Raw genomic sequence first — 25,731 nt, 5'->3', positions numbered from 1 at the left:
AGATTTGCAATTGGAAATTTTGTCCATTCTTGCTTGATATAAGACTTCAGCTGCTCAACAGTCCGTGGTCTCTGTTGTCTGATTCTCCTCTTCATGATGTGCCTTACATTTTCAATAGGAGATAGATCTGGACTGGCAGCAGGCCAGTCAAGCACACACACTCTGTGTCTACAAAGCCACGCTGTTGTAGTCCGTGCAGAATGTGGTCTGGCATTGTCCTGCTGAAATAAGCATGGACTTCCCGGGAAGAGACGTCACCTTGATGGCAACATATGTCTCTCTAAAATTCTAATATACACCTCAGAGTCAATGGTACCTTCACATACCTGCAACTCACCCATGCCGTGGGCACTGATGCACCCCCATACCATCACAGTTGCTGACTTTTGCACCTTTCACTGATAACAATCAGGATGGTCGTTTTCATCTTTGGCACGGAGAACTCAATGCCCGTTTTTTCCAAAAACTAGCTAAAATGTGGACTCATCTGACCACAGCACACGGTTCCACAGTCTTTCGGTCCATCTGAGATGAGCTCGGGCCCAGAGAACTCACCGGTGTTTCTGCATAGAGTTGATGTATGGCTTCCTCCTTGCGTATTACAGTTTCAAGTTGCATTTCTGGATGCAGCGACGGACTGTGTTAAGTGACAATAGTTTACCGAAGTACTCCTGAGCCCAGGTGGCTATAATTGTCGCAGTAGCATGACGGTTTCTTAGGCAGTGCCGCCTGAGGGCTCGAAGATCACGCGCATTCAACAGTGGTTTCCGACCTTGCCCTTTACGCACTGAGATGTCTCTGAATTCTCTGAATCTTTTCACAATATTATGTACTGTAGATGTTGAAAGACCTAAATTCTCTGCAATCTTGCATTGGGAAATGTTCCTTTTGAACTGACTAACAATTCTCTCACGAATTTTGGCACAAAGGGGTGAGCCACGACCGATCCTTGCTTGCAAAGACTGAGCCTTTGATGGACGCTACTTTTATGCCCAGTTATGATACCTCACCTGCTACCAATTAGCCTGCTTAATGTGGAGTCTTCCAAACAGGTGTTACTTGAATGTTCTGTGCACTTTTCAATCTTATTTTAACTCTGTCCCAACTTTTGTTGAGTGTGTTGCAGTCATCAAATTCTAAATTTGTGTATGTTTACAAAATACTATTGAAAATCTTTTCTTTGTACTTTTGTCAGTTAAATAAAGGTTCACGTGAATTAACATATCACAGATTTTTGTTTTTATTGCATTTTGGAAAATATCCCAACTTTTCTGGAAATGGGGTTTGTAGATTTGCACGATAGGTCAATTTCAAGCTGTTGAAGGGCCTTCGTTGTCCAAGCTCATGTTACTACATGTGAGACGTCAAGAACTAAGTCCCACACACAGGAGATTCTGCAGATGGCAGGAATTCAGGACACTATGTACAAAATGCTGGAGGAACTCAGCAGGTCAGACAGCATCTATGAAGGGGGATAAACAGCTGATATTTTGGGCTGAAATTTTAAAGCACATTTATTATCAAATTATCTATAGTATATTCAACCTTGTGATTCGTCTTGCAGGAAGCTGCAAAGGAAAGAAACACAATAGAACAGGCGTGCGCGCGCGCGCACACACACACACACAAGACTATTAAGCACCCAATGTATCTGGGGGGGGGGGTGAAAGAACAAATCATGGGAACAATTCTTTATTTTAATTAAAACATGGATCATGAATCACAGAGTCCCCGAAAATGTGTCCACAGCTACGGAGCTAGTTCAGTGTTGCAGCCTGTCCGAGAGTCCAAAGGCTGCAGACCACAGCCACAGAGGCCACAGTCAGTTCAGTGCAGAGGCAGGTGAAGCAGGTCCAGGAGCATGATGTGACCTGTACAAAAGGGACAGGTTGCACCTGAACTGGGGGGTAGGGGAGGGAGAACCCAATATCTTTGCAGGCAGGTTTGCTAGAGCTGTTGGGGTGGGTTTATCTAATTTGACAGAGGTGTGGGAACCAGGGCGATCAGGCTGGGGATAGGGCAGTTGGTATGCAACGAGATACATTGTGTTGTGAGAATGTGAGGAAAGACAGGCAGATGATAGAGTAAAATTGGGATGAGCTGAAGTGTAACCGGGCTGGAATTGAAAGGGTATCCCTTCATGCCCTGACCATTCAAGAATCTATCAACCTCTGCCTTAAATCCACAGCTGCCTGCGGCAAAGAATTCCACAGATTCACAACTCTATGGCTAAAGAACTCCCTCCCCATTTCCATTCTAAAAGGACGCCCCTCTATCCTGAGGCTGTGTCGTCTGGTCCTAGACACCCCCATCATAAGAAACATCCTCTCCATACCCGCTCTGTCAAGACTTTTCACCATTCGATAGGTTTCAATGAGGTCGACCCTCATTGTAACATTGCCGTTTTGGCATGCATTTTCTATTTCCCATTGTAATTAGTAGACCCCATCCTTACTACTGTTTAGGGGTCTGTATATAACTCTCATCAGGGTCTTTTTACCCTTGCAGTTCCTTAGCTCTACCCACAATGATTTAACACCTTCCGACCCTGTGTCTATGCTGGCATTGGAGAGGATTCAGAGGAAGTTTATGACAATGATCCCAGGAATGTAAGAGTTAACTTATGAGGAGTGTTTGATGGCACTGGACCTGTACTCACTAGAGCTTAGAAGAATGAGGGAGATCTCATTGAAACTTATCGAATGTTGAAAAGCCTAGGTAGAGTGGGTGGGGAGAGGATATTTCCTTTAGTGGGGGAACCTAGGACCAGAAGGCACCGCCTTAGAATAGAGGGACATCTATTTCGAACTGAGGTGAGGAAAAATTTCCTTAACCAGAGGATGGTGAATCTGTGGAATTCATTACCACAGATGCCTTTCGAGGGCAAATCATTAAGGCAGAGGTTGAGAGATTCTTAATTAATCGGGGCATCAAAGGTTATGGGGAGAAGGCAGGAGAATGGGGTTGAGAGGGATAATATTGTCAATTTCAACATTTAAGAGAAATTTAGATAGGTGTATGGATGAGAGGGCTATTGTCTGGGAACAGGTCGATGGGACGGAGCAGATTAAGGGATAAACTGAAGGGCCTTTCTCTGTGGTGTAGTTTATTATGCCTCTATAATCTGCATCGTTGCTTAAATTGGCCAAACATTGTTTGTGTTTTGTGCCTGGGCCCAGGCCCCACCGCTTCAATCCGGGCCCCAAGTTTGCTCCAGCAATGGCTGCTGCGGCTGATCGTTCTCCAGAGGCCAGTTGGCTGGATCCTTCCGGATACCACAAAAACACCAGGTTGTACAGACAGTTCAAAAACAGAATTCCCAAAGGGAAATTCCAGGCTGTGCACTGCACTGATCAGAAAAAGTGTAATTAATAGAATAGTTAGTACCACTCAACTAGCTGGTGTATCTTGCTCCTGTACGCCCTCTCATCTCCATCTGAGATTCTACCAACAATGGTTGTATTATCAGCAAATTTTGTAGATAGTATTTCAGCTACATGTAGCCACAGTCATGGGTGTAAAGGGAGCACAGCAATGGGCTAAGCCTGAGGTGCACCAGTATTGATCATCAGCAAGGAGCAGATATTAGAACCATAGAACATTACAGCACAGAAACAAGCCTTTCAGCCCTTTTTAGCTGTGCCAAACCATTTTTCTGCCTAGTCCCACTGACCTGCACCTGGACCATATCCCTCCGTACCCTTTCATCCATGTACCTGTCAAAGTTTTTCTTAAATATTAAAAGTGAGCCTGCATTTACCACTTCAACTGGCAGCTCATTCCACACTCCCACTACTCTCTGTGTGAAGACGTTCCCCCTAATGTTCCCTTTAAACTTTTCCCCCCTCACCCTTAACCCATGTCCTCTGGTTTTTTCTCCCCTAGCCTCAGTGGAAAAAGCCTGCTTGCATTCACCCTATCTATACCCATCATAATTTTATACACCTCTATCAAATCTCCCCTCATTCTCCTACACTCCAGGGAATAAAGTCCTAACCTATTCAACCTTTCTTTGTAACTCAGTTTCTCCAGTCCCGGCAACATCCTTGTAAACCTTCTCTGCACTCTTTCAACCTTATTAATATCCTTATTAACATGCATGACTGTGTGGCTATGTGTAGCTGAAATACCATCTATAAAATTTGCTGATAACCTTATTAATATTATCACCAATCTGCACAGATTTTGGTCTTCCGGTTAGGAAGTCGAGGATCCAATTGCAGAGGGAGGTACAGAGGCCCAGGTTCTGCAACTTATTGATCAGGATTGTGGGAATGATGGTGTTAAACGCTGAGCTATAGTCAACGAACACCATCCTGACGTAGGTGTTTGTGTTGTCCAGGTGGTCTAAAGCCGTGCGGAGAGCCATTGAGATTGCGTCTGCCGTTGACCTATTGTGGCGATAGGCAAATTGCAGTGGGATGCAAGTGCCTCCATCCGAAGTGGTTGTGCTCAAGAGCAGAGATGTGTTCTGGGGAAAGCTGGATCAATTGTAGATTAAATGTGTTCTGTTGGCCACACAATCTATCTCAATATTGCCCTCGCACCTTCTCTGTCTATGGCACTTCCTCTGTCACTGTAACCATAATACTTTATTCTGCATTCTGGTATTAATTTTCTCTTGCGCTTCCTCAAAATACTTACAGTATGTTCTGAAATGATCTGCACAAGTGATACGTGTTTCTCCCCTGTACCTTGGTACATGTGAAAATATTAAACTAATACCAAGAGAGCGAGGAATAAAGTGGCATGAAGCAATAATCCTGGCGGAGTGGCCACTGTCTGTGGATTGTGATCTGAGGCTGGTTTGAAATGTTCAGAATTTGACAATCCTTTTGAAGACAGCTGAATCTGCCACTGAAATGGAGCCTAACCTCCAGAGTTTCTCTCATGCGCTCCTTAAAACAGGCCTCTCTCACCAAGGTTTTGGTCAACTTCCCTGAAGTGATGGTGTCAAATGATATCCATTGTCAATTCCTCGTGCTGCTTCTCAGCTGCTTGTGACATTGAGGGCTCTTTAATTTGCACCATGCTTGAGATTAAGTTGCTATCTTTTGTCAGCTTGTGACTGAGGAACCAGGGGTAGGCTTGACAGTCTTAACAGGTTGAAGTTTCACCATGCCCCGCTGAAAGAAGATGGTAGGACCTTGAATGTCCAGCAGAGACAGGTAGTTCAGGCCGACCGTATGCAGGGATGGCGCCCTACAGGAGCAGCAAGACTGACACAGATCTTGAGGTGCTGTGGAAAGGGGATCAAAGCAGGAGGGACATCACGTGGAGATTTTTCATCACCTGGTCATCACCCAAAACTCTCAATAGGTAATTCTCAGCCCAGAGGACGAGGCAGCTGTGTGAATGAAAAGGCTGCTGGCAGGCTCCACAAGTAAACGCTTCACACACACGTGCGAGGAACTTGTGGTCTGCATTCCAGAGGCCAGAGAAAAGTTATGTGTGTGCACAAAGCCTGGGCTCCCTGACGCTGATCGGCTGGATTGTAGATGAATGGGAATCGGTTCTTCAGTTATTGTCACCAGAACAAACTCTCCGGGAGTAGAGTCCGAACTTAAAATTCGCCCGATGCAGGTGACCTGCTCGGGGTTTGGAGGTATGAATGTTCCCTCCCTCCACAAACTCGCAGGTCAGTAGGTTAACTGGCTGCAGAGCAGGTATGGATCTTTGGAGTTAATGTGAATGTAGGGAGAATAGAAATGATGGGCCTTGTGTAAGGGGGGGGGAGGGTCAATGGTATGCAGAGCGTCAGTGGGCTGAAGAGCCTGTTTAGGCATTCTGTAACTTGTAAAGCAAGCTCCTCACTCCCTGAACACCCTGCTGGAAGCTTTCTCGCTGCCTCGGCCTCTGGGCTGAGAATTACCTATTGACAACAGTAAGAGCACTGATCTTCGAGCAGCTCCTGGCATCAGCTGATGTTTACAGGCTGTGGCAGAAACCCTAGGTGCATTTTACTGCCTGAGATTTTCTGAAAGATGTTTGTTGTTCTTTATTAATACGTTCTGTGCACGGCATGTGGTGGCAGAGATGGAAGTGAGAGGTCACCGTGTGACTGGTGTGGCTCAGCAAGTGTTTATTCCTGGCTAGATACTGAGTGGGGAATCAGACCTTGTACACATCAACTGTGATTTATTGTTCCTCAGCCAACATTGCCAAATGGTTTCCAGTTGTTCCAACTTCCACCAAAGTGCACTGTTTATTTTCAAAGTATGTACACTGTATGGAAAACTGAGATCTGTTTCCTTGGAGGCAGCCACAGAAATGAAGAAACACATTAGAACGCACTTTTTTTTTAAAAAACCCAGACAACAATCACCTAACATGCAGAAAAAAGAAGCGAATCATGCAAAAAAAAAGTAAACAAATGCTACACAGAACATGAACTGCAGAGTCCCTGAAAGTGAGTCCACAGCCACGGAGCCAGTTCAGTTCTGAGGTGAGTGAAGCGGTTCTGGGAGCCCCATGGCTGCAGGCCACAGCCACACAGCCAGTTCAGTGCTGATGGTCGCAGGCCACAGCTGCAGAGTCCGTAAGACCATAAGACACAGGAGCAGAACTGGGCCATCTGGCCAGTCGAGTCTGCTCCACCATTCAATCATGGCTGATCCTTTTTTTTTCTCCTCCTCAGCCCCAGTTCCTAGCCTTCTCCCCATAGCCTTTGATGCTATATCCAATCAAGAACCTATCAATCTCTGCCCAAGTACACCCAAAGACCTGGCCTCCACAGCTGAATGTGGCAACAAATTCACCACCCTTTGGCTAAAGAAATTTCTCTGCTTCTGTTTTAAAAGGGCGCCCCTCTATCCTAATGATGTGCCCCCTTGTCATCAAATGTTCCTTGTATGATAACCCTTTCATTTCTGGAATCGTCTTTGTGAACCTCCTCTGGGCCGTCTACAATGCCAGCACGTCTTTTCTAAGATGAGGGGCCCAAAACTGTTCACAATACTCAAGGTGAGGCCGTACCAGAGCCTAATAAATCCTCAGCATCACATCCCTGCTCATTCTAGACCTCTTGAAATGAATGCTAACATGGCATTTGCCTTCCTCACCACCGACTCGACCTGCAAGTTAATCTTTAGGGTGTTCTGCACAAGAACTCCCAAGTCCCTTTGCATCTCAGATTTCTGGATTTTCTCCCCATTTAGAAAATAGTCCACACATTTATTTCTACTATCAAAATGCATGACCATGCATTTTCCAGCATTGTATTTCATTTGCCACTTACCCATTCTCCTAACGTTTAAGTCCTTCTGCATCCTACCTGTTTCCTCAACTCTACCTGCTCCTCCACCAATCTTCATATTATCTGCAAACTTGGCAACAAAAACATCTATTCCATCATCTAAATCATTTATATGCAGCATAAAAAGAAGCAGTCCCAACACCAACTGCTGTGAACACCACTAGTCAGTGGCAGCCAACCAGAAAAGGATCCTTTTATTCCCACTTGCTGCCTCCTACCAATCAGCCAATGCTCTAACCATGTTAGTAACTTACCTGTACTACCATGGGCTCTTGGTAAGCAGCCTCATGTGTGGCACCTTGTCAAATGCCTTCTGAAAGTCCAAATATACAACATCCACTACATCCCCTTTATCTATCCTACTTGTAATCTCCTCAAAGAATTTCAATAGGGTCGTCCAAGTACAATTTTCCCCAAAGGAAATCATGCTGTACTATCTTGTCCTGTGTCACCAAGTACTCCATCTCCTCATCCTTAACAATTGACTCTAACATCTTCCCAAGCACTGAGGTCAGACTAACTGGTCTTTAATTTCCTTTCTGCTGCCTTCCTCCTTTCTTAAAGAGTGGAGAGATATTTGCAATTTTCCAGTCCTCTAGCATCATGCAAGGGTCCAATAATTTCTGAAAGATCATTTCTAATGCTACCACAATCTCTAATGTTACCTCTTTCAGAATCCTAGGGTGCAGTTCATCTGGTTTGAGTGACTTGTGCACCTTTAGGTCTTTCATCTTTTTGAGCACCTTCTCTCTTGTAACAGTAACTGCACCCACGTCTCTTCCTTCACACACTACAACATCGGGCATACTGCTAGTGTCTTCCACAGTGAAGACTGATGCAAAATACTCATTTAGTTCATCTGCCATCTCCTTGTCTCCTGTTATTATTTCTCCTGCCTTACTTTCTAGCGATCCTATATCCACTCTCATTTCTCTTTTATTTTTAACATACTTGAAAAACTTTTACTATCCACTTCAATATTATTTGCTAGCTTGCTTTCATATTTCCTATTTTCCCTTCTAATGATTTTTTTTAGTTGCTCTCTGTAGGATTTTTAAAACTTGCCAATCCTCTATCTTCCCACTAATTTTTGCTTTGTTGTATGCCATTTCTTATGCTTTTTCAATAACTTCGACTTCCCTTGTCAGCCACGGTTGTACTATTTTACCATTTGAGTATTTCTTCATTTTTGGAATACACATGTCCTCCACCTTCCTCATTTTCCCCCAGAATCACACACCATTGCTGCTCTGCTGACATCTCTGCCACCAGCTCCTTCCAATTTATTTTGGCCAACTCCTCTCTCATACCACTAATTTCCCTGACTCCACTGAAATACTGCTGCATCAGACTTTACTTTCTCCCTATCAAATTTCAAGTTGAGCTCAATCATATGGTGATCACTGGTTCCTAAGGGCTCTTGTACCTTAGGCTCCCTAATCATCTCTGGTTCATTACATAACACCTAATCCAGTATAGCTGATCCCCTAGTAGGCTCAACAACAAACTGCTCGGAAAAGCCATCGCATAGGCATTCAGCAAACACACTCTCTTGAGTTCCATTACCGAACTAATTTTCCAGTCAACCCGCACTTTAAAATCTCCCATGACTACCATAACATTGCACTTTTGAGGCGATTTTTCTATTTCCTGTTGTAATCTGTGGTCCACCTCCCAGCCACTGTTGGGAGGCCTGTATATAACTGCCATCAATGTCCTTTTACTCCTGCAGTTTCTTAACTCAACCCACAAGGATTCAACATCTTCCGATCCCATATCACATCTTTCTACTGATTTGATGCCATTCTTTACCAGTAGAGCCACATCACCCCCTTTGCCTACCTTCCTGTCCCTCCAAAATAATGTATAACCTTGGACATTCAGCTCCCAACCACAACCATCCTTCAAACACGATTCAGTGATAGCCACAACATCATACCTGGCAATCTGTAATAGTGCAACAAGATTATTCACCTTATTTCTTATACTATGCACATTTACTTACAACACCTCGAGTACCGTATTTGCTATCCTTTCTGATTCTGCATCCCTAATGTTTTGATAATCAGCCTGTTGGCTGCAACTAAGTCCCATCACCTGCTTGTCCTTCCTGACAGTGTGACTGCATGTGACCTTTACTTTTTTACCATCTGTCCTATTCTGAGTCCCTTCACTTCAGTTCCCAACCCCCTGCCAAATTAGTCTAAACCCTCCCCAACAGCTCTAACAAACCTGCCCTTGAGAATATTGGTCCCCCTCGGGTTCAGGTGCAACCGGTCACTCCTGAACAGGTCATACCTCCCCCAGAAGGGATCCCAATGATGCAGGAAGCTGAAGCCCTGCCCACTGCACCAGCTTCTCAGCAATGCGTTTATCGGCCAAACCATCTTGTTTCTACCCTCACTGGCACATGGCACAGGCAGCAATCCAGAAATTACTGCCCGGGAGGTCCTGCTTCTCAGCTTTCTACCTAGCTCTCTAAATTCTCTTTTCAGGACCTCTTTGCTCTTCCTTCCTATGTCATTGGTGCCAATATGTACCAAGACATCTGGCAGCTCCCCTTCCCTCTCCAAAATGTTGTGGACGTGATCTGAGACATCTCTGACCCTGGCACCCGGTGTCCCGTTCACGTCCACAGAATCTCCTGTTTTCCTCACTGTTGAATCCCCTATCAGTACCACTCCCTTCTCTCTTTCCCTTCTGCACCAGGGACCCACGTTCAGTGCCTGTAACCCAGTCTCCATGGCATTCTCCTGGGAGGTCATCCCTCACAAAAGATTCCAAAGTGGTAGACTTGTTTTTGAGGGGAATGGCCACAGGGGTGCTCTGCTCTCACTGCCTACTTCCATTTCTCCGGACAGTCACTCAGCTACTCGCCTCCTACAACTTGGGCATGACTTTGATCAGTGATCTCCTCACTCTCCCGTACAAGCCGAAGGTCGTCCAGCTGCTGCTCCAGATCCCTAACACGCAGCCTTAGCCACAGCCGGATGCACTTCACGCAGACTCTGGGTCTCCCAGTTCTCCAACATCCGGCATGAAGTACACACCACAGCCATTTAAATCGAACAGTAAGAGAGAAAAAGAAACAAAAAGGAAACCTTAACAGACACTTTACACAGAGGCAAAGCCTCTTTTGAGCTGAAGCCTATCGCTTCTACTCTCGCCACTGACCTACTCCCGACAATGGCCACTCCGCTTATCCCTTCTGTACTTTCATTTAGTTCAGAGAGCTCTGTTGACGCAGCTGATAGGCCCTGTACAATGGACGAACACCCACAAAGCTATATTTTTAAATAATCACCGCCCACCTGTGAGAAACACCTCTTCATAGAGCTCTGTTGACCCCACTGATAGGCCCAAAGTCAGTTCAGCACTGAAGCAAGTAAACCTGAAAGAGTAGTGAGCTGAACACCAGCTCATCCTTGGCCCTTGGTTTTGATGCCTTGATTAAATCATGCAATTAGTGGGGGCAAAAAAAAGCGAACAAAAACAGATGGAACATGCAGAGTCCCCGAAAGTGAGTCCACAGCTGTGGAGCCCATCCAGGAGCCCGATGGCTGAAGGGGAGCAACTGCTCCTGAACCTGCGGGCATGGCACTCAACTCCTGCTTCTCTGACTCTGTGGTAGTGGAGGGAAGAGAGGGAGACCGGTCAAAGACAGGCAGATGGCACTGAACCGCTGCTGGTTTTCCACTCTCAGCCTCAATGGTTTTAATCTTGCTCGACGCTTTAATCGACACGGAGTAATGGAGCCGACCACAGATTCGTCTGCACTATCAGGCCTCGGCGCGGCATCCACCCCCCAGTGACGGCTGCTCTGGCTGTACCTACACTCTTGAGAGTATAGTTTGCCAAATCCCCCAGGAGATGGCAAAAGCATCAGGTTGCATGGTTGGTTCAAAAGAACATCATTAAAAGGGGAATTACAGGCTGCAGACTGCAGCGATCACAATTCAGAAGAAGCAGTGTATCTGCTAGACATTATCTAGTAGTTTTGTGTGCTGTCTGCGAGACATCTCCATTGGTCGCCACTGCCATTTTCAACAGCTTCACCAGCTTGCCAGGGCAAGCAGTCTACCAGGTCACTCTCATAGGGTTTGGAGCAGGTTTCTTTGGCCATATTACTTCAGTTTTACAGTGCCTGCATCTCGTTGGGGTGCTGTTGATCATTTCAAGCCGAGGTGCACAGCAGCTTCTCACAGGGGGTGATAAGTCTTGAATTCTCTACCCTCTGGAGGGTTATGGAAGCGGTATTGCTGGGGTGGGGGGGAGGTATTTAAAGAGAAATAGGAAGATGGGGAAATATTGACACTGAAGAGGAGCTGAGGCCAGCATACTGAATGGCAGGACAGGCTTGGGGGGGTAAGTGAGCTATTCCAGTTTTTAATATGGTCTCATGCACGACAGGAAAAGTCTCAGTTATTCTGATGTGTTGATACGAGTGTAGGTTGTGAAGGAGTGGTGAAGTAAACACTTTTGCACCTGCGATGGGGATCCTGCACTGTTGGAGGTATCACCCTTTGGGTGTGATCTTAAATTGTGTCCCTGTCACCCTACTTCTGGGCATGTGTTCACCTTCATTTATTGCCATAGAATCAGATGCATGTCACTGAGTTAGATGCCGTGAACTTCATTGTTTTGGATCGGCAGTACGATGCAAAGACATAAAATTAGTTAAATTCTAAACTATGAATAGTACAGTATAAACTAATAACAAGGTAGTGTTCTTAGGCTGCTCGGGTATTTGGTGGTTTCTGAATCAGGCTCCTGTACTTCCTCCCTGATGACAGTAATGAAACGTCATGTCTCGGGTGGTGAGGGTCACTAGGGACGGATGCCATCCTCTTCAGCAGTGCCTCTTGAAGCTGGCTTCAATGGTGCCCATAATAGAGCTGGCTGAGCCTTCCGCAGTGTCTTGTCTCCTTTGGAACATCCATACCGGGTCAGAATGCTCTCCGCCATACATTTATACATACTAGAAGAGTCTTTGGAGACATACCACATCTCCTTAAGCTCCGAATGAAGAAACGTGGCTGGCGTTTACATACACAGGGTATGAATGCCGTGAAGATCACCTTTGTGCAGCGGCATCACAGGACGTTGCAAACGTGATGAATATCAATTATTTCAACTTAAATGAACATAATTTACTTGACAAGAAAATACAAACCCATCAGTGCAAGTTTAGAGAAGGAAATGAAATATAGTTTGAAGTTGAATTAAAGGTGCACTAGGGAGAAGCTGTTGTTGAATCTTGAGGTGTGGGCCTTCACACTCCTGTATGTCATGCCTGACAGCAGCATCGAGAAGAGGGCGTAGCCTCCATGGTGGGGGTCCCTGGCGATGGATGTCGCCTGCCTAAGACCATCTCTTTCAGATGTCCAGGATGGTGGGGAAAGCTGAATACACCACTATCTGTAGACTCCTGCATTACTGTACACCAGAGTTCTCATACCGGGCTTTGATACAACCTTCCGGAAAGCTCTCTGCTGTTACATCTGTAGAAGTTTGTCAGATGTTGATGACATGCCAAATCTCCTGAAACTTCCAAGAATATGAAAACTCTGGTGGCCCTTCATGATTGCATCTATGTGGGGGAACCCAGAAGAAATTGATAAAAAGTTCCATCTTCCAGCAATAGTTGGTAAATTCTCCACCAAATCCCAGCAAATATTTATCCTTCAGCTTTTAAGAACAGGTGATCTCAGGAACTTTGGAAGTCATCTAGATTCCCTCTTTGATTTTACGGTGAAGGACATTTGTTGGTGCAACTGCTAAACCCAGGAGAGTCTTCACTCTGTCTCTGCCTCTGTAACTGGTGCAATCGGCCACCTTTCATATGATTCTGCTGCTCTCAGCAGCTGCTGAATCACTCTCCCTCAACCAGTGGCTCTATAGCATTGGGAATTTGAGATTTGGGAAGAAAGTTTAAAGGAGATGTGTGTGTTTTTTTTTACACAGAGAATCATGGATGCCTGGAACTGCAGGCAGGTATGATTTACACATTCAAGAGGCTTTTGGGCACGAATGGGAGGATACGGGTCATGTGCTTGCAGAAGGGATGAGTTTAATTTTTCGTCGTGTTCAGCACAGACGTGGAGGGCCAAAGGGCCTTTTCCAGTGTTGTACTCTTGTGTTCGCAGAGATATGTGTAGAAACAATCAAATAAGTGTTGACAGGCTCAGGCTGTGTCAGCTGAACACAGAGTCCCTTCTTTAAGTGGCAAAATATCCCCTGTGAACTATTCCTGGCCTTTATTTGGTGTAAAGGCTGCAACCACAGTCTGTGTCATGTCATACTGTCTCAATCCTCCATACATCCCTTACGCAAGCACTGTATATCCTGTCACACACACCACTTCCTGTTCACGAACAGTGGGTTAGCGAGGGGCAGTCTCACACTTGCAGCTCCGAGTCAGAAGGTTGCAAGTTCAAGTTCCACTCGAGAAACTTGCATTGAAGTCTTCCTTGTGGTTCCAAATGTAAACCACATCTTCTCTACTGTGGATGTAAAAGATCCTGTGACTGGAAATTGGTTTATTGTTGTCACATGTACCAAAATACAGTGAAAAGTTTTCATTTGCGTGCCGGGCAGATCATTCCATTCCAAGGAAGTGCAACAGGAAAAGGGAAACAAAAACAGATTGCAGAATATAGCGCTAGTTACAGAAAACGTGCAGCGCAGGTGCACGATAAGGTGTAAAGGTCATGACGAGATCAAAGGCTCATCTTTACTGTACAAGTGATCATCTGAAGTTGGAGAATAGGCAGAGTCATTGAAGAGAGGCTGGTTTGTGCGATGGGCTGGGCTAACTTCACAACTCTCTACAGTGACAGATAGAGCATGTGCCATAGGGCACATCCAGATAGGAGGCTTTCTATGGCGCATCTGTAAAAATTGGTGAGGGTTATCAGGAAGATGCTGAACTTCCTTAGCCTTCTGAGGAAGTAGAGGATCTGGCAAAGTTCCCTCTAAGGTGTGCGCATGTGCACATCTTTTGCGACTAGCACACGAAGGAATTTAAACTCTGCACAAAAGGTTGTCACCATCTACCTCGCAACACACACAAAATGCTGGAGGAACTCAGCAGGCCAGGCAGCATCTGTGGAAAAGAGTAAACAGTCGACATTTCAGGCTGAGACCCTTCTTCAGGACTGGAGAAAAAAGATGAGGAGTTATAGTAAGAAGGCGGGGGCAAGGTGATAGGTGAAACTGGTGGGCGTGAATGGGTGAAGTCGTGAGCTGGGAAGTTGATTGGTGATTGAGATACGGGGCTGGAGAAAAGGGAATCTAGTAGGAGAGTACAGAAGGCCATGGAAGAAAGAAGAGGGAGAGGAGCACCAGACGAAGATGATGGACAGGTAAGGAGATAAAGTGAGAGAGGGAAATGGGAATAGAGAATGGTGAGGGGGGAGGGCATTAGCAAAACTTTGAGAAATCAATGTTCATGCCATCAGGTTGGAGGCTACCCAGATGGAATATAAGGTGTCGCTCCTCCACCCTGAGCATGGCCTCACCACGACGGTAGATCGGCTTATCAGTGAGCTCCAACATTGAGCAACAGACTGTTTCATAAGATTGGGCCCTTAACGGGACACATCGCACAGCATCCACCCAAAGGAGATTTCTTAAATTTGGCCGGGCCATGTTAAGCTGCTAGCTGAAGTGAGAGTTAAAGATGGAATGTTAGGTTCTGGTGTGCTATTTTGGCCATGGTGTGACCACTGTTAGCAGAAGGATGGGACCAAGATCAGTGAAATATTCCATCATTATCACCTTCCTGCCTTTGTGGGCTTGTGTTTCTTACACTCCAGGAGTTACTACTCTTCTCAACAATCCATTGGCTGGAATCTCCTTTGGAAGCACTGGGATCACATCCTGATGGAATAAAGGTACCTACTGGACCCATTGCTGACTTATCCTGGGTAATTAACCACTCCAGGAACTGCACCTAAACAAGAAAAACAAAAGCCCCAGAGGAGCATCTCTGAATGATGCTTGGTGATTTAATCAGAAATGTTTGGTTTTATTCTTCAGCGGAGAGATGACTTTTGTGTGTGAACGTGCGTGCGTGTACAGGTCAGAGTAGAGTTTTTTCAATCTGGCCTTGGCTTGGTATTTGGAACCGATTCAAGTTTTTGTTTTGTTAGCAATTGGATGTCACGCTCAGAGCATTTCCTTTCTACAAATCATTTATCACAACAAAAGAAGGACTTTAGCGCCAATGTGGTTGCAAGAGTTTGAGAGAGGGAGCAGAGGTGAGCAGCAGAGGAAGTGGGCAAAGGTGAGCGAACTTCTCATGGGGAGTGGTGTTCTGGGACACTCTGTCTGAGAAAGTGCTGCAAGCAGATTTGATGGGGACTTTCTAAAGGGAATCAGAGAAAATCAGGAAGGGAAGACTTTACCCGGGGCATGAGGAAAGAGCGGAGTGAGCAGAACTTTCTGGAGAACTATAAACAGCTGTCATGGTGCAATGAGGTAAAGGCCTTGAACTGTGCAGTCTGATTCAAAGATTCAGCAGCAGGTTCTTCCTGCTGTTTCCACCAGTCCCTTTGCCCCCTGAGCCCGTTCTCCCCCTCTCCCCAACAATTTTATCACCTCTGCATTTTTATGCAAGTTCGTACCTTCTTCTGCCTCTGTAATCCTCACCAATTATTTATTGTTTGACGCAACCAACAATCTGCAGGAGAAACTCAGCAGTTAAGCAGCATCTGTGAGAAGAAAGGAATTGTTGACATTTCGGGTCAAAATCCTGCACCAAGACGTTTGATTCCAGAATCTGCTGCCTCTGATGTTTCTGTTTACTATATTACCTACACTACTTTCATTGAGCTAGTAGACCAGCAAGGAGCTAGGGGTTGTTGGCTTCTCAATGGGGAAACATAGACCTTTCCATAACTTGAACTCTCCATAATTCTCTCCAATTAAATTGTAAAATTATTGAATGTCCCCCCGTTAGGATGAGATGGACTCATTACCTTACAATCTACTTCATTATGGCTCTGCCTGCACTGCACTTTCTCCATAACTGTAACACTTTATCCTGCACTCTGTTATTGCTTTTCCCATGTACTGCCTCAAAGTGCTTATGTTTTGAAATGTCCTCTATGGATGGCATGCAAGGCAAAGTTTTCCGCAGTGCCTTGATACCAATGTGTCAATTTCCTAGTAGCTACACATTCTCCAGTGTTGAATGAAAGTCTCAATATGCACGTAGCTTTTGAAGGTGGCCATCCAAATGTAAGTCTTCTCATTTGCTGTTAATAAGTGTGGTGGCAATGAAAGGGTTAACTATAGTGCCTCCTAGTGTAACAATGCTCCGTGTGGAATATTCCACTCAGACTCTCGTTGACCTTAAGCAGCATTACAATGCAAGGAAATGACTCTCTACATCCCGTCCCTTTGAATGTTGTTTTGAATTAATGGCACAAAGTACCAATCTGAAGGCCCAAAGTCTTTCAGATCCACTCTGACTTCTATTATCAACTGAAAATCTGCTTCCTGTTTTCCAAAAATTCTTGTTTGACAACAAGGGGCATTCCTAGATTCAGGAAGTTTTAATCTTTGAACTTCCAGAGGTCTTGCGCAAGCACTTCTGTGGCAAGGTGTCTCAAGGCTGTATTTTAACCCTTACTGGGCAGCATAAATGGAGACCTCCGTCACCAATAGCTGGACTCAAGCCCAAAGCAGTCTCAGACTGAGGGGGTCTGTGTCTGGGAAGCAGCTAATGAAACGGCTGAAATCTCCCTTATTGCAAGGATCTGAATGGGGAAAGTAGGGAAGCCCCAGGGTCTGGGCTCAGTAAACTAGCACATCACCAGAATAAAATGAGAATATTGCAGTCCACAAACTGGAAATGCTAAAAAGAGGAACTGGAGCACCCAGGGGAAACCCACTGGTCACAGGGGAACTCCAGGTCAGGATCAAACCCAGCTCTCTGAAGCTCGACCCAAGGCGTAGCCAGGTCCATGGTTCAAGTTGTGTGGATAGGATCAGTTGTACACACGGTAAGTACGTATGGGACACTGACCATGCAAGCAATCCATGTGTCCGTCACTGCATTGTTTTAGTGAAATACTCTACTACAACGCCTTTATGGGAGACGAATTTCTCCAAGTGTTTTGCAGGAGTAATAATAAACAATTGGAAGTGTACTCAGCCATGGATTATATAGAGAAAGTGAATGGGATCTTGCTAAAAGAGGTAGGGTTGAAGGAGGATCTTAGTGTTGGTGGTCCTGGCCCTACCACCTGGATTTTATGGCCAAGAAAGCACACCAATGCCTCTAGTTCCTCAAAGGGCTAACATCTGTCATGACCCCATCAACTTTTACCATTTTTTAATGCTTCTTCGAGAGAATTCGAACTGCAGAGAATTGTGGACACATCCATGGACTCTGTCTACGCCTCTCGCTGTCTCAGTAAAGCAGCAGCATGATCAAAGACCCCCGCCGCTCTGGACATTCTCTCTCCACTCCTCCATAAGGCAGAAATACAAAAGCCTGGAAGTGCGTCCCACAAGCTTCAAAGATCGCTTCCACCCCACTCTTATCAGACTCGTCAATGGACTTCATGTACAACAGCTGGACTCTTGACCTGACAACCTACCTTGTTTACCTGCACTGGACTTTCTCTGTAGCTGTAACACTTTCTATTCTGCATTGTTGTTGTTCTATCTCAATGCACGGGTAATGATTTGATCTGTGATCAGTACGCGAGACAAGTTTTTCCACCATATCTCAGTACACGTGACAATAATATCCCAGTACTATTAAAGGAGGAGAGAGGAGCAGAGGGACTTTAAGCAGGAATTCTGGAGTTTAAGTCCTGGTTGTTCAAAGTGCAGCCACACATAGCAAGAGTGAGAGAGTCCAAAAGTCTCCATGGGTCAGGGGGCTGAAGGAGACTACAGAGATAGGGTTACCCAGACCATGGAGGGAACTTCAGGGTAGAGTTCTTAAATGGGAGAATTACTGAACCGGGTGCCAGTGTACATCAATGCTGGGAGCATAATGATGCCGAGAAGTAACATTTTAGAATCAGATGCAGATTTATTGTCACTGACATATGGTGCGAAATCTGTTGTTTTGTGGCAGCCGTGCAAAGACATAAACATCTATAAGTTATGAAAATAAATTTATAGTACAGGAGAATAGGAATACTGGGGTAGCGTTCATGAGGTATTCAGGAATCTGCTGGAGGGGGGAAGAGGCTGTTGAGTGTGGGTCTTCAGGCTCCTGTACCACCTCCTGGATGGCAGCCATGAGAAGAGGGAATGTCCCGGATGGAGTGGTTCCTTAGTGATGGATAATACCTCCTTGATGGTGGGAAGGGTAGTTCTCTCCCGATCTATCTCATTCATTTCCTCCTGAGATTCTACGGATAATAGGGGTGTCATTGACGAATATATAGATTTGTATAATCACTGACTAGAGTGATAGAGAACCCTCTTCCTGACCTGAAGTTGAACCGAAGGCCTTCCGAAATTTCTGATCTGAAGCTCACAGCACAGTGCACACACAACACTAGGAGTCTGAGACGGTCTGTTTCCTGTCACAGGAATGGATGCTGTAGGAAGTGTAATTAAGGATGCGCTCAGCTTGCAGTGAGGATTACAGAGTTTAGGACAAGGGGGAAATTGATGTTTCAGGCTGAATGATGAGCAGTTCGTGCCATGTGCGATGGACCCCATGTACAACCAGAGAATGAACACCACAGAGGGAGGACCTCGGTGATTTAAAAGTTATCGATACCGAAGAGAATCAGGGGCAACATTGAAATCAGATTTTAAACGCGGGCAGGAGGTTCAGAAGCTTGTTGCTCAAGACAGCTACTCCTTTCAACCATTCCATTCTCGAATCAACTGGCAAAACCCTAATACTATGATCACTTTCCACTAAAGTTGGCTTTTTTAAAATTCTAATTGGATTTTTTCTTGTAAAATGTGTGCTTAGTTTATAATTAGTTTGTTTTTCTTGTGAATGCTGTTTTAATGATCTTGGCAGCCTGTGATACTGCTGCGAGTAAGTTTTTCACTGCACCTGAGCATACGTATACTTGTGCAAATGGCAGTCAACTCACCTTTGACTTTGGATCCCCAAGCAACAAAGAATCTGCTAGAGCAATTCAGCAGGTCGGCCAGCTTCTTTGGGAGTGAAGGAAGGAGCTGTCGACATTTCAGATCAAAACCCTGTCAGGGATGATGCTCAGCCCATTGAATTTATTTGTCAGATTTTGTCTTGCTCCTGATTCCAGCATCTGCAATCGTGCATTTCCACTGGACCCCCAAAACTGCACAGCGGGATAAAGTAAGATGTCCACGAGCCTGTCTTTATCGGAGGATCGGAGGTGGAGAGGGTTAGCGACTTTAAATTCTTGGGTGTTACTCCATCTGAGGACCTGTCCTGAACCCAGCGTGTAAGTGCGATTGCGAAAGAAAGCACAGCAGTGCCTCTCCTTCTTAAGGAGCCTGCAGAGATTCAGCATGGCATCTAAAACTTTGACAAACTTCTGTGGATGTACAGTGGAGAGTCTATCGACTGGCTGCTTCACAACCTGCTGTGGAACCACCAATAGAAAGTCCTACAAAAGGTCATGGATTTAGCCCAGTACATCACAGTAAAACCCACCCAACCATTGAGCACATCTACATAAACCACTGCCATTTCCATCACCGGAGATCCCCACCACCCAGGCCATGCTCTCTCCTCACACCATGACTCACACCACCAGATTCAAGAACAGTTACTACCCCTCAACCATCAGGCTCTTGGAAAAAAGGGGATAACTACACTCAACTTCACTTGCCCCAGCAATGAAATGTTCACACAACCAATAATCTCACTTTCAAGGACTCATTATCTCATGTTCTTATTATTTATTGCTATTTATTTATATTTGCATTTGCACAGTTTGTTGTCTTCTGCACTCTGATTGATCTTTCATTGGTTCTGATATAGTTACTATTCTATAGATTTAGAATATGTCCACAAGTAAATTAATTTCAAGGCTGTATATGATGACATATATGTATTTTGATAACAAAATTTACTTTAAACTTTGAACCACATCTATAGTCTTAAAGCAGCAAATAAATAGCAGGAGGAACTCAAGTACTTCAAATTAGAATTTTATAGATAATTCCTTGAAGTTCAAGACTTAGGGAAAACAGATAATTTAGCTCCAAAGATTGGTAAGAGCATTTTATACATATTAACTGCATTAAGAGTGTCCAGTTCAGGTATTTGCAGGGGCATGACACTGTATCTAGGGCCTGAACTTCCTGATTTATTTCCCCTGCAGAAGAAAAGGGAAGTGTAGATTAATCAAAGAGGGTTCTTTCCTCCTACTTTGGGGAGGCACAAGGGGCTCAGGAACGATGCACCAATACAGAGAAAAGTCAAGTGGGATTTCTTCCTGCAGAGATGAGTTAAACCAAGGGATTCTGTATCGATGATACTTATTGAAGCAAAAATCTTTACGTATGTCATGGAAGCAGAGGTTGGTAATTAGCTTATTGTTGTCCGATGTACTTATTCATAAATGGTGAGGTAGCGGAAAGGATCTTTAGTTTCAAGTTTTTGGGGATGAACATCACCAAGGAGTTCTCCGGGTCCGTCAACATAACCTCGAAAGCAGGGATGGCACAACAGCGACTATGCTACTTGAGGTGCATGGGGAGAGCCAACTAGCCAACTTTTAGCAACCCAAAAGATGTTTGCCAAATTCCTAAGAGCAAACACGAGGAAATCTGCAGATGCTGGAAATTCAAACAACGCACACAAAATGGTGGTGGAACACAGCAGGCCAGGCAGCATCTATAAGGAGAAGCACTGTTGACATTTCGGGCCAAGATTTCAAATCTCTTACTATCTTTCCTTTCAGTTAGTCCTGACAAAGGGTCTCGGCCCGAAACGTCGACAGTGCTTCTCCCTATAGATGCTGTCTAGCCTGCTGTGTTCCACCAACATTTTGTGTGTGTTGTTTGCCAAATTCCTATTCACCATGGTGTGTTGAAATAACTACCAAGATTAGATTTGAAGGTCTCTAAGGTGATACTCTCAACTACACAACTAGGTAGTGTTACGAACCCCGTAACTGGGTATCTTACCAGCAAAGATAGGAGTATCCATTGGAGTCTGGTGATACTACTTTCAACAGTATTTATTAGTAAAAATACACAAAAATAATATCAATGCAAATATACAGATAATATACATCATCAATACTAAACCTAAAAGTGCGGGTATAATAATAATCAATAAGAAATAAGCTCTATCGTTGTCTAGGGGATAATGAATTGTCCGATGGAAATATAAAGTTCAGTTCAGTTCATGCAGGCTGTGGTAGTTGTTGGTCGCTGTGTTGCAATTGTTGGAGAGAGAGAGAGAGACGAGAGAACAGTAACAGCTATTGACTTGCCGACTTTCCTTTACGATCTTGATCCGTCAATGCATTGTTGTTGTGGCCATTCATGTATGACCCCTCCGTCCTTTAGCTAAACCGTTCTTCCGTGGCGGACTCGTCACCCAGGCAAGGGTGGACACACACACAAGCCCCCACCGGTCTCGTAGCATCTCTCCTGGTGCGTCTGAGGGGTGTTACCCCAGACCCTACTTTTATCCCCACTCACGGGGTCTCAGGTGTCAATCAGGTTGGGATGATGCAACCCATCAACCAGACCACTCTGGTTGCCCCCTGAAGGGTTTCAATGAATAGAACAGTACTCAATACACAATCCTTCTCCAAGAGACAATAGCAGTAATCAGTGGTTCCGTTCCGCTTTTGTTAGGAGGAGACATTCCACTTTTGTGTATCTCTGCATTGTCTCTCTCTCACTTCCTTGGTATCAGACCCAAAATAGTAGCGATTTTGCGATTCTCAAAAAGTGGGGGGGGGGGCGACTTTGCACCCTTCTGCCCATCAGAGTTGCTCCTCTTTCGTAACAGTAGTTTGTTTCACGTGTTCACAACTCGCTGTGTGAAGAAATGCTTCCTGATGTTAGACTGAAATCTCCCTTTAACCAGCCTCCACCTATGGCTCCCTGTCCTCTTTGATGGATTAATTTTGAAGTAGCAGCTAGCATCCACTTTACTTTTACCCTTAAGGATTTTGGACACTTCTATTATGTCACCTCTCATTCTAAACCTACGTAGGCTGAAAATATTTAATTCTTTCAAAATTTCTTCATAGCTCATACCCTGCAGACCTGGAATGAATCGAATTGCCCTTCTCTGAACTCTCTCCAGTACCTTTGCATCCCTCACGTAATACAGAGACCAAAATCGTACACAGTACTCAAGGTGTGGCCTCAAAAGCGTGTTATACAGCTTAAGGAGAACGTCTCTAGACTTGAACTCCACTGAGTTCAACATTCTATTAGCCTTCCTAATCACTTCGGTGCATTGTCTGGATGTTGATAGTGATGAGTCTGACAGGATGACCAAATCCTTCTCGTACAGTGTGCTTTCTGACTCAAGACCCCCCATTGTTTATTACATCAAATATTTCTACTTCCTACATGTAAGACTTTACACTTACTTGCGTTACATTTCATCTGCCATTTACCTGCCCACATCTGGATCTTGTTTAGATCTAACTGTATTGATTCTGCTGCCTGAATGTTATCAGCCCGTCCCCCTAATTTTATGTCATCGGCAGACTTCACTAGTTTACTCGTTATGTGCTTATCCAAATCATTAATTTAAATTAAAAACAGCAGCGAACCCAAAACCGATCCCTGTGGAAACAGACTTTCAACATCTGCTAGGTGTGAAAGCGATCCTCTCGCCATAACTCATTTTCCGCCTTTGAGACAATTCTGCACCCATTCGCACCTCTAACCCTCAATTCCTACCTCTTGTAATTTGATTATTAATCTCTCATGGGGTACCTTATCAAAAACCTTCTGAAAGTCCAAGTAAATGATATCAACCACTCTATTGTTATCATAAATTTAGTTGCCTCTTCATGGAACTCCAGCATATCAGTAAGATATGATTTCCCCTTTCTGAACCCCTGTTGGCTTTCTGCTAACAAGCCTGTTCTTATCAGCCGCTTTTCCATCTTATTCTTTATTATTGTTTCCATTATCGTGCCTGCAATACATGTTAAGCTTACTGGTCTATAGTTATCAGGGTCAGTGCAGACACCCTTCTTACATACTGGGACAACGATAGCCCATCTCCAGCCCTTGAGGATTCCACCAGTCTCCAGTAACTTCAATGAGTGTGATAGGATACACTTGCCTTCATCAAGACAGACATCTCAATCCTGATGATGGATCTTGACCTGAAAGGTCGACTGTCCATTTCTCTCCACAGATGGAGATGCTGCCTAACTCGCTGACGTTCCTCTGCCAGTTTGTTTTCTGGAGTAACATCACCCAGGACAAACCAACAAATTTAGCTTCAATTGATTCATTAACTTGAGCATTTTGCTTCTTCCACCAGATGTAGCATGTGCCAACTAAAATATACAGTATTGGGTTTACTTCCTGGAACTCCTTGCCGATGTGTTCAGAGAATATCTTAACTAGAATAGCTGTGAAACTTCAAGAAGGTGCTTCACCACTGAAGGGCACTGAAAATGGGAATAAATTTTGTTCTTGCACCTCGCATCCTGCATTAAAATAAACTGCAATGGTTCCAGTCCTCGTTTCTTTCCCCTTTCAATGTATATTTTCTTCCTGAAGGCTAATCAGTGCAGATCAATCCACCTCAGTGGCCTTTTCAATCACCTTTTAGTTACCAAGTCTGGGTTTATGTTTAACCTAAGCCTGTTCCTGCACTTGGTCTAATCGTCTCCCCTGCACTGAGCTGTGTTCTGCAGTTTTTCAGCTGCATGATCACACCTCCACTCACATCTCCCAATTCCTGCCCTTGTTAAAGTAAAGGATGTGGGTGTGAGAAAAAAAAATAACCTTTCTTCCAGGTAACTCACTTACTTTCTGTTTCTCTTCGTAGTCTGTAATTTTCCAGTCCATCTGTCTGGGCCTTCTGGAATCTGCCAAGTTTTCTATTTTTATTTCAGTTTTTCAGCATGTGCTTTTGTATCATCCAGTCCCTTTTGCATTTGAGGTAAAAATGAGCAGTGTTTCCAGTTCCATTTCTACTGCATATGTTCTCATTCTTGCAGAAAAATAAACATTTGGAGAGATTTTTAGGAGTACCAGCATGGTGATAGGCTAAGGAGGAAAATGTTTTTTCTTCTATTTGTGACAAAGTTTTATTCAAAAATCTGTGTGAATGAACTTTTCATTTCTGTTATCATTGTGTAAGACTCACATGTTGCTTAAGATCAAGATAAATATTGCTGAATAGGTTTCTTTGAGCTGACATCACTTATCATCTCAAAGTTTTTCAATCAATTTACAGTCAGTCCAGGGTAACAGGCCAATACCATTAGTGGTGAAGCCACTCAGTGTCAACCATTCTTTAGAATACACAAAATAGTATAGCTCAGGAATAGGCCATGATGTTGTACTGAACTAATTAAAGTAATTTCTGCCTGCACGAAGTCCATATCGCTCCATCACTGCATATTCATGTGCTTCTCTAAGAACCTCTTAAATACTTTGATTATATTTGTCTCCACCACCACAGCCAGCAACACATTCCAGGCACCCACCAGTCTCGGTGCTTTTTTTAAAACATCTCCTTTGCATTTTCCCCCTCTTGCCTTAAAAGCATGCCCTCTGATATTAGACATTTTGACACTGGGGAAAAGGACACCGACTGTCTACTTGATCTTATACTCTTCTGCCAGGTCTCCCCTTAGCCTCCGGCACCCCAGAGAAAACAGCCCAAGTTTGTCCAACTTCTCCTTACAGCACATAGCCTGTAGTCCAGGCACCCTGGTAAACCACTTTGACACCCCCTGTGTGGGGCAACCAGAATGCGTGATGGAAATTGGGATTATTTTATCCCAGTCGGATGGCTTGTTTAATGATGGATTGGATCGTTCTCTATGATCCCTTTGCATCTGTGGAGAGTGAAAACGAAGTTAATATTTTAACCCCAGTGGCAGTTGGAGTGTGGTTACTGGTTCTTGTGTCTTGGGCGGGGGTGGTAAGGAAGGCATTGCCTTTACTTTTTCCTGAGTGCGACCTTCTGTACGAGCGCTGTGAGAACCCTGTGAGTGGAAACCATTGAGACTGGCCGCAGTTTCCATGTGTGGTAGGGTAGAGGACTGAACTGACCAGACAGGGCGACACAGTGGCGAGCTTAATGCTTTAAAGTGTCAGCGATTGGGTTTCTCTTCCCACCGCTGTCCGCGGGAGTTTGTACGTTCTCCCCATGACCATGTAGGTCTCCTTGAGGAGCTCCAGTTTCCAAAGACCTACAGGTTAGAGTTAGTAAATTGCAGACATGTTATATTAGCACTGGTAACAGGCCAACGCGCGTGGGCTCCCACCAACACATCCTCAAACTGTGTTGGTCATTAGCGCAAATGGCGCATTTCATTATATGTTTT

General features: G+C 44.6%; 1 long non-coding RNA gene across 2 annotated transcripts in view; it reads left to right on the top strand.

The window, feature by feature from the left end:
- The first annotated feature begins 15,053 nt into the window (after positions 1-15,053).
- LOC140715918 (uncharacterized) overlaps positions 15,054-25,731 on the top strand; it is a 28,169-nt gene continuing 17,491 nt past the window's right edge. The window contains exon 1 of one of the 2 annotated variants that reach the window (XR_012096215.1): positions 15,054-15,150. This is a non-coding gene — a long non-coding RNA (uncharacterized lncRNA). Of the gene's footprint in view, positions 15,151-15,468; positions 15,543-25,731 lie in introns of those variants that run through there. The other variant, XR_012096216.1, reaches the window with a different exon arrangement.

Source organism: Hemitrygon akajei, chromosome 2, assembly GCF_048418815.1.
Source record: "Hemitrygon akajei chromosome 2, sHemAka1.3, whole genome shotgun sequence".
NCBI lineage: Eukaryota > Metazoa > Chordata > Chondrichthyes > Myliobatiformes > Dasyatidae > Hemitrygon > Hemitrygon akajei.
This window is presented reverse-complemented; position numbering and strand designations above follow the sequence as displayed.